The sequence below is a fragment of the Doryrhamphus excisus genome, chromosome 21 (assembly GCF_030265055.1).
Source record: "Doryrhamphus excisus isolate RoL2022-K1 chromosome 21, RoL_Dexc_1.0, whole genome shotgun sequence".
Classification (NCBI taxonomy): domain Eukaryota; kingdom Metazoa; phylum Chordata; class Actinopteri; order Syngnathiformes; family Syngnathidae; genus Doryrhamphus; species Doryrhamphus excisus.
This window is the reverse complement of record NC_080486.1, coordinates 1,212,216-1,222,275: the sequence shown is the minus strand read 5'-3', so window position 1 is coordinate 1,222,275 and position 10,060 is coordinate 1,212,216.

The window sequence follows — 10,060 nt, the reverse complement described above, 5'->3', positions numbered from 1 at the left end:
AAGCACATAATAAAAAAAATGGCTAATGGGAATAATAAAGGCTGCAGCGTTGCACAAAGCATCTTGTGCAATGTGGCAATTATGATGGCCGTGTTGACAGACCTCCTCCCAGAGGAAGCGGGCTTTTGGATGGGTCTTTCTGCTGGCTGCAGAGTCGCTTTAATCAGTCTGAAGTGTTGTGGTAAGTACCTTCAGTAAAAGCCATCAAACGCGGCAGAAAGCACGCCTTCAGGCACAAGTGCTGCTGATTTGTGATTCTTATTTCGCGGCCGCCGACCACAAATACTTGAAAGAACAACACAACAACAAAAAAAAAAAGCTTCCATTGAATTCAAAAATGTTTCATTTTGGGACCTTGATTGGTATCGATCCAGCCCGAGAACACATGTGGCTTTGGGAACTTTGAATTGATTGCACATTCAAACAGTGTGGAGGCACGCTCGCTGGTGTCAAATTGCATTAAGAAACACACATCGACTTAGCAACAGTCATTTAGCGCCCCCCCACCCCCCAACACAAGAAATGGTGCTTGCAAGAACACACAAAGCCCAACATGGAGCAACCCAGACCAGCTCCAATCAGACCACTTAATAGACTTTGTCTCATTGCACAGATGAGACTCAGGTGTGCTGATCTTGAGGGCATGCTGGAAGCTGATTGGCTGACACGGCGGGAGCCAATCTGCCGGTGCCGGCAGAACTGAAAATGAGCAAGAAACAGATAAAACCAAACATAATACCCTCCCCGAAAAGACAACACTCGTATAGAAATGAGTCATTTTTCCCTTCAATATTTAATCCAATTTAAAAACTGTCACTGCAAATATTGATTAGTGTCTACGTACATATTTCCCATTCAGAGCTGATGTTTTTCCCTCTGGCTACGTGCCGCAGCACATCAATAAATCTGACAGCTCGCGTCATGTGCTTTCTCTGCTGTAACTCTTCTCTTTGGCTTTCATTGATTTCTGTCACATTTGACACGGAGGCTGTCACTTTGTCCGTAAACGTTGTCGACCTCCGTCAAGACCACAGCGGAACCGGTCGTTTATTTCACGGAAATATTTCAACAAAATACAACTAGACGTGAACATATAATATTTCATATTGAATGATTTATTTGTATGTATTCTATGATTTCAGTACACTATGAATTACTGATGGCGGCACGGCGGTCGAGTGGTTAGTGCGCAGATCTCGCAGCGAGGAGACCAGGGTTCAGTTCCACCCTCGTGTGGAGTTTGCATGTTCTCCCCGTGCATGCGTGGGTTTTCTCCGGGTACTCCGGTTTCCTCCCACATTCCAAAAACATGCTAGGTTAATTGGCGACTCCAAATTGTCCATAGGTATGAATGTGAGTGTGAATGGTTGTTTGTCTATATGTGTCCTGTGATTGGCTGGCCCCGCCTCTCGCCCAAAGACAGCTGGGATAGGCTCCAGCACCCCCGCGACCCTCGTGAGGAAAAAGCGGTAGAAAATGAATGAATGAATTACTGATATATTAATGCAAAGCAACGTCCTACGATTTTCAACCACTGTTCCGCAGCAAGCTAGTGTGCCGTGAGGAATTATCCAATATCACTTTTTGTTTTTTAATCTTTCTTTTATTCCTGCCAGGAGTGTCATTATGTAACATTTTTGGTTAGTGGTGTGCCGCCAGATTTTCACAATGTAAAAAATCATGCCGTGGCTCAAAAAAGGTTGAAAAACATTAACATAGTGGGGGTGGAGGTGGGTGTTTGGTATAGTTTTATTCAAGCTGCATCCTGATTGGCCATCAGGTGTGCCTGATTGGTAATCAGGTGGCGCTCCCATAAATAGCAGACGGCATGCCGTGGTCTCCTCTTCCTTCTCCGGCAAACGTTCCCGAGTGGGACCAAGAAGTGTTGTGATTGCTGTGTTGATTTATTGTGTGTAAAAGTACCAGCTTGAGAAGTACATATACTACCTGTTTTTGATGCGTCCTTGATTGTATTTGCTACTTTTGCGTCACATCCTGATTTTGAGGGTTGGTTTTTGTTGTGCTGGAATTAAATACTTTGCATTATGATACCCACAAACATGTCCGTGTTGATGCTGCATTCGTCAGAGAGTGGCACGTGCTTAGCAGCCTGGGCATCTCCGTAGACGTCTCCCACAGAAAACGAGGTGACGAGGGACCTTGGGTGTTTCTAATATCGGGTGGATGAGTAATTCCTTGGCTAATTAAATGTGACTCCATATTTATTTGCCTGTACTTGGTATTCCGGGCACACTTGAGCTCCGTGTCAGGTTTTACGAGTAAATACCCGCCGGGTTAACTCTTATTTCTGTTATCACTGCCATGGAATAGTAGTCTTCACATTTCTGAGCTGATTCCATGCAACTTTATTTGTAGAGATGACACTCACAATCACAAAAACTCACAAAGTGTAGGGGATAGATTTTCGAGTTCACTGACTCGCGGGTGCTCGAAGAAGACTCGTGTTTCACTGATTCATGGGTGCTTCAGGAAGACTTGAGCTTCCCTGATTCGTGGGTGTTCGACAAAGACTCCGGTTTGACTGATGCAGGAGGTACCCAAGAAAGACTCGAGTTCACTGACTCATGAGTGCTTGACAAAGACCTGGGTTTCCCTGATTCGCGGGTGTTCGACAAAGACTCCAGTTTCTGATTCAGAGGTGCCCAGGTGCCCAAGAAAGACTCGAGTTCACCGACTCATGAGTTCTTGAGAAAGACCTGGGTTTCACTGATTCGCGGGTGTTCGACAAAGACTCCAGTGTCTGATTCAGAGGTGCCCAAGAAAGACTCGAGTTCACCGACTCTTGGGTGCTTGAGAAAGACCTGGGTTTCACTGATTCGCGGGTGTTCGACAAAGACTCCAGTTTCTGATTCAGAGGTGCCCAGGTGCCCAAGAAAGACTCGAGTTCACCGACTCATGAGTGCTTGACAAAGACCTGGGTTTCCCTGATTTGCAGGTGTTCGACAAAGACTCCAGTTTCTGATTCAGAGGTGCCCAGGTGCCCAAGAAAGACTCGAGTTGACCGACTCATGGGTGCTTGAGAAAGACCTGGGTTTCACTGATTCGCGGGTGTTCGACAAAGACTCCAGTTTCTGATTCAGAGGTGCCCAAGAAAGACTCGAGTTCACCGACTCTTGGGTGCTTGAGAAAGACCTGGGTTTCACTGATTTGTGGATGGGCCAAGACTCCGGTTTCACTGACTCTCATGGGATGATAAAGACTCGAGTTTCACTCATTCATCTGCACTTGATGAAGACTCGAGTTTCACTGACTCTCATGGGATGATAAAGACTCTAGTTTCACTCATTCATCGGCACTTGAAGACTCGAGTTTCACTGACTCACAGGCTGACAAAGACTCGGGTTAGACTGACTCACGGGTGCTCAAGGAAGACTCAAGTAGTCTCTTGTCTGCAACTTGTTGCAACGGTACCTCAGTGAGCGATTCATAAGAACCCGAGTCAGTAAAAGTATTTGCGTTTCCCATAACCGCCATAAACAGTTTTCAACATATTTTTCACAGACGGCTGAGCGTATTTCACGACTTTGTGACTTTGGTTTCAGAAGAAGGATTAGCAGTCAGCGTGCCAATGCGGGATTCTGGCATCTGTCCTTGACAATCCAGGAGTGCATCGTAGCGCATCCTTGCGCTTCCACACCGAGCAGCGTAATCATGCTAAATAGGAGAACAGATGTTGGGGGGGGGGGGCTGCTGAGTGTTGATAATGAACACTGGAGTGTTGGGAAGCAACACTAAATGCTAATATTGCATATTTTCTTATTCATTAAACACCAGATCGTTAATCAATCACTTGGTATTCATAAGATGTTTCATACTTTTATGGACATCATTTGGAGTTCCAGATCGTCCAAAAGACGCTAATATGAATAATAATGCAGTTCTATTCTCAAACAGCCGGGGTGCTTTTGTTTTTTCATTGGCAACAAATGAAAAAGTAAGAATTGGATATTTTTTTTTAACCAAGTTGGACTAAAATCAGAAAAATACTACTAGAAAATATTGGCTACTGCCAAAAGACTATTTTACATGTTTGAAAAGTATCGTATTTTCTGGTTTATAAATTGCACAAGGCCAAAAATGAATAATTAGATAGAAAAAAACATACATAAGTTTATTTTTAATTTAATTTAATTTAGAATTAAAGTAATATCTTAAGAGTTTCTGTACTTTGTTGTTGCTGATTATTAGTAAAACCTGCGTCATTGTGAGTCAATCAGCCAATCAATAGCAGATTAGTCCACCATTTTCTGCTCATGTTGTTTTGCTGATGAATTACACTAATTGATCTCATGCATGATTACAATCAAATACATGAAAGCAAATATATATTATTAAATAGGAACATACTGTAAGTGCATGTTGGTAGTAAAGGAATACTGAGCAGTGAAGTGACATTCAGTTGAAACGGTGCATCCGAATACACGAGTATTTCATCAGGAATTATGGTTTAGCCGCGCTAATAAATCCCATAAAGGCTGCCCTGCCCAGCCTGTCACAATAGGAGCATGAGAATAATAAGAAAGCTCCTTTTCCATCATTCTCCAGCGTTGCCTTCAGGCCATGCTGCGTCTCTCTCCTGCTTGGCGTGCATGAAAAGTATCCTTTCAATTGATAGCATATTTCTAGGCTTCACTCTCGCTGACACGCTCACATTTACTAGCGGATGAAAACAGCAGGCTAGCTCTGGCTTTGTGGTTGGATAGAAAAATACATCAACTTATAAAAGTTGTATTACCGCTACGGATACAGTTGTTCATTTGTCAAAGTTGGTACCTGAACACATCATGAAGAAGCAGAACGTCCACTAAGCGATGTTCTCTTATTGGCCAGACACAGCTGCAGGAATGTGCAGCTCCTTTCAGCTTTTGTTCAATGTATGTACAATTTGGGGGTTTAGGGACCCCCCCATAAGTTGAGAATTATATTTTAGAATGAGTCTTTCTGTGAACCGAGGTTGTTCAACAGTTCTACTTTCATGGCATTCATTCATTCATTTTCTACCGCTTATCCTCACGAGGGTCGCGGGCGTGCTGGAGCCTATCCCAGCTGTGTTCGGGCGAGAGGCGGGGTACACCCTAGACCTGGACTATGGACAATTTGGGGTCGCCAGTTAACCTAGCATGTTTTTGGAATGTGGGAGGAAACCGGAGTACCCGGAGAAAAGCCACGCATGCACGGGGAGAACATGCTAAGTCCACACGGAGATGGCCGAGAGTGGAATCGAACTTGGGTCTCCTAGCTGTGTGGGCCGCTGGCTAACCGCCATGACATGTTTGCTAATTTCCTTAAGCGTGAAAATTTCCAATTTTTTTGCCCCCAAAATGAAATTTCTCAAAACCATTCCAGGATGAAAACATTTCAGGTTACAATTTTTCACATCCACAAAAATACAATTTTCCCTGTAATTTCAAATTTTTTGTTTCTGATTGAGTCTTACTTTTCTCACCTCGATCAAACCATTCCATCATCAAGACAGAGATGGAAGGACGTACCTTCTAGTACTGCCCCATCATTTGTTACTTGGAGTGTCCAAGATTGGTTCTACTTTCCTCTGGAACGTGAAAGTTAAGCTTGTGTGACGCCGATAGCGTGTCTGTTGACTATCTTCTCCTCGTTGTGTGGGTGTCATGAAGGCATCCCAATAAGATGCACTGAGCTACCAGGCCGAAGCCAACAGTACAAGAACGATATCAACCACGTCAAAGTTTCGGATCCTAACCTTGGCTTTCGCAGCTGAAGTCGAAGCGCCTCTTCCTGCTTCACCATCGCACCTCGGCCGAGTGCTGCCACTGCAGATAAGTCCGTGCGCTTTGATATTCATAAGAAAGCACCTGGCCATCACTCCCGCGTCAAACTTTTTGACGGTGTGTCAAATTCTGAAAGGAGCATCGGTGATGAACTCTGACATCCCGCTGAGACGCCGTTGTCCTTTCATCAACAGCGAGGACCCGTGCTGCTGCTAAATAAACCATGGAGGATTGGAAATGTGAGGCACACACACGCGGAGCCGCCCCGGGCGATGTAACAGGGATGTCTTACTGTCAGGCCCAAAGGAGTTAGCTGTGCTGACAACAGCAATCAAGACGCTAATACGCTAGTAAGCCCTTTCCCAAATGGATGGCGGTCCCTCGGAAATGGCTAACGTTTAACATTCTACCCACGCCGTCTCCTCGTCATCGCTATTAATGTGTATTTGCATGAACGAGGACCCCGCCTCTAATTGCCTGTTGACTTTTCGGGGACGACATGATGAAATTGGTAGCAACTCGCATCGTGATCCGACACGGCGCTGGATGGATTTTTCTAACGAGAACACGGAAAAGGAGGAGATGGTTTAAATACGGAGCCAGATCAAACAAAAGCCGAGTTCTAAAAACTGCAACAGTGACTCACGATTGCGTCGATGCAGCAACTCGGAAACGCGTTGCAGCTACTGTATATCCTCAGGAAGGGGCTGCCGTGTTTCCGGGAGGAATTTTTGCCGTTTACGGAGGCAGCGTCCCGCCTCGGTTCCGGCTGTGATGCAACCTTGGAAAGCATTTGGTTCCATCCGCCATTTACAGTATTGAAGAATTCCCTCGTTTTTCACGGTTAGTCGCTTCCACGTCCGACCGTGATGAGTCAATTTAGGATTCCAGTATTCTAGTATGGCCACAGGGGGCAGTAATGTTACATTGATGAGATTATAGCCACCGCAGGAAGTTTAGAAAAAAAGAACAGGAAGAAGGAACTCACCCAACGCCAACGTGTGTGTCAATATTATGTCTTATTAATACCTCAAGTAGATTATATCTACTATATTGTTAAATAGGAGTGTAAAGGTGACTATAGGGGTGTTATTTAACGTCTCGAAGGCTCTAATAATGTTATAAAAGCGTGTTTAGAGGGTTGTAAAGATGTTTTTTACACTGTACCAAAATATAGCATTCAAATAATTTCTGTAAAAAAATGTATACGGTAAAAATATGGTATAAATAAACGCTGCACCCCTAAAGAAAAAGGATTCCAGTATTCTAGTATGGCCACAGGGGGCAGTAATGTTACATTGATGAGATTATAGCCACCGCAGGAAGTTTAGAAAAAAAGAACAGGAAGAAGGAACTCACCCAACGCCAACGTGTGTGTCAATATTATGTCTTATTAATGTCTTATTAATGCCTCAAAGAGATTATATCTACTATATTGTTAAATAGGAGTGTAAAGGTGACTATAGGGGTGTTATTTCACATCTCAAAGGCTCTAATAATGTTATAAAAGCGTGTTTAGAGGGTTGTAAAAATGTTTTTTACGCTGTACCAAAATATAGCATTCAAATAATTTCTGTAAAAAATATACACGGTAAAAATATGGTATAAATAAACGCTGCACCCCTAAAGAAAAAGGATTCCAGTATTCTAGTATGGCCACAGGGGGCAGTAATGTTACATTGATGAGATTATAGCCACCGCAGGAAGTTTAGAAAAATGAACAGGAAGAAGGAACTCATCCAACGCCAACGTGGGTGTCAATATTATGTCTTATTAATGTCGTATTAATGCCTCAAAGAGATTATATCTACTATATTGTTAAATAGGAGTGTAAAAGTGACTATAGGGGTGTTATTTAACGTCTCGAAGGCTCTAATAATGTTATAAAAGCGTGTTTAGAGGGTTGTAAAAATGTTTTTTACGCTGTACCAAAATATAGCATTCAAATAATTTCTGTAAAAAAATGTATACGGTAAAAATATGGTATAAATAAACGCTGCACCCCTAAAGAAAAAGGATTCCAGTATTCTACACTGGCCACAGGGGGCAGTAATGTTACATTGATGAGATTATAGCCACCGCAGGAAGTTTAGAAAAAAAGAACAGGAAGAAGGAACTCACCCAACGCCAACGTGTGTGTCAATATTATGTCTTATTAATGTCTTATTAATGCCTCAAAGAGATTATATCTACTATATTGGTAAATATGAGTGTGAAGGTGACTATAGGGGTGTTATTTCACGTCTCGAAGGCTCTAATAATGTTATAAAAGCGTGTTTAGAGGGTTGTAAAGATGTTTTTTACACTGTACCAAAATATAGCATTCAAATAATTTCTGTAAAAAAATGTATACGGTAAAAATATGGTATAAATAAACGCTGCACCCCTAAAGAAAAAGGATTCCAGTATTCTAGTATGGCCACAGGGGGCAGTAATGTTACATTGATGAGATTATAGCCACCTCAGGAAGTTTAGAAAAAAAGAACAGGAAGAAGGAACTCACCCAACGGCAACGTGTGTGTCAATATTATGTCTTATTAATGTCTTATTAATGCCTCAAAGAGATTATATCTACTATATTGTTAAATAGGAGTATAAAGGTGACTATAGGGGTGTTATTTAACGTCTCGAAGGCTCTAATAATGTTATAAAAGCGTGTTTAGAGGGTTGTAAAAATGTTTTTTACGCTGTACCAAAATATAGCATTCAAATAATTTCTGTAAAAAAATGTATACGGTAAAAATATGGTATAAATAAACGCTGCACCCCTAAAGAAAAAGGATTCCAGTATTCTAGTATGGCCACAGGGGGCAGTAATGTTACATTGATGAGATTATAGCCACCGCAGGAAGTTTAGAAAAAAAGAACAGGAAGAAGGAACTCACCCAACGCCAACGTGTGTGTCAATATTATGTCTTATTATTGTCTTATTAATACCTCAAGTAGATTATATCTACTATATTGTTAAATAGGAGTGTAAAGGTGACTATAGGGGTGTTATTTCACGTCTTGAAGGCTCTAATAATGTTATAAAAGCGTGTTTAGAGGGTTGTAAAAATGTTTTCTATGCTGTACCAAAATAATTTCTGTAAAAAAATGTATACGGTAAAAATATGGTATAAATAAACGCTGCACCCCAAAAGAAAAACGATAGGAAACAAAGGTAAAGCTGTCATTTCCTTATGATGCCTTCACACGGAGGCTGTAGAGACTTTAAAGGTACGGACCAAGTATCTACTAAGAAATGCAGCCCTGCTTTTTTTTGCCACTTTAAAGCGCCTCTTTGTACAATTACTTTTTTTTTCTCGACTAAAGACGAATTTGCTCGCCTTTTTTGTGAAAGTCTTTCAATTCTCATGAATTGTCCATGAATGTCTTTGAGCTTCTTATCGTTCACGCCGCCTCCTGCACTATTTAATACCTTTTACACGGCTCCAAACATCATTCAACAGCAGCCTTTTCCTTCCAAAGCCGCTTTTTTTCTTTTTGCTCTGCCATTTACAAACTGAAGGTCATTTCTATTTCCTTCTCCTGACTCGCTGCCTCTTCAGTCTTCTTCTCAGCATCCCTTCAGTTAACAAACCCATCACAGGAGGACCACCACCTCATCCAAACCGGGGTCGAGCTTTGAACCCTCAAGCCCCACCGCCGGTTCTTCCAGATTCTGTTATCAGTCCCAAAAAAGAGAAAAAGGTCCATAATTGAGGTTGTGGTTATGCAAGGCATGGCGCAGGTGCTTAATTGGATTTACCAGCCACTCAGTCACACAGCTATTAAACTCAAGTCTTCTAATTATTAGCGTGTGCAGCCGGGGAGCTTTTTAAGGCCGCGTGTGAAGTGGCGGTGAAAGCATGGCCGGCCGTTTTTACAGCTCACGGTGAAAAGCCAAATCTACTTGTCATTAAAAATCCAATTTCAAGCAATAAACAAACAAGAAGCCGCCGAGGCTCGTCTGCTGCAGGAGGCGCTACCGTTACTCTTCAGGAAAAAACGCTAAATACAGAAATAATAACAATAATTCTGGAGTTTCTATCTTCCTGCACCGGAGAAATGGGATTGAATTTAATTTTCATTTTATTTCAGATTTATTTAAAAATATAAATATATTACAATACCGCTATGGTATGTATTAGTGATACTCATTATTCACTGAGTTATGAAAATAATTTTCATTTTTATTAGTGTGGATTCATTTCTATTATAACCAATATTCAACTGATCTTTTTAATTATTTAATTGTTTTTATTAGAAGTAATATTGTATAATTGGTGAACAATTATACAATAAGTAAT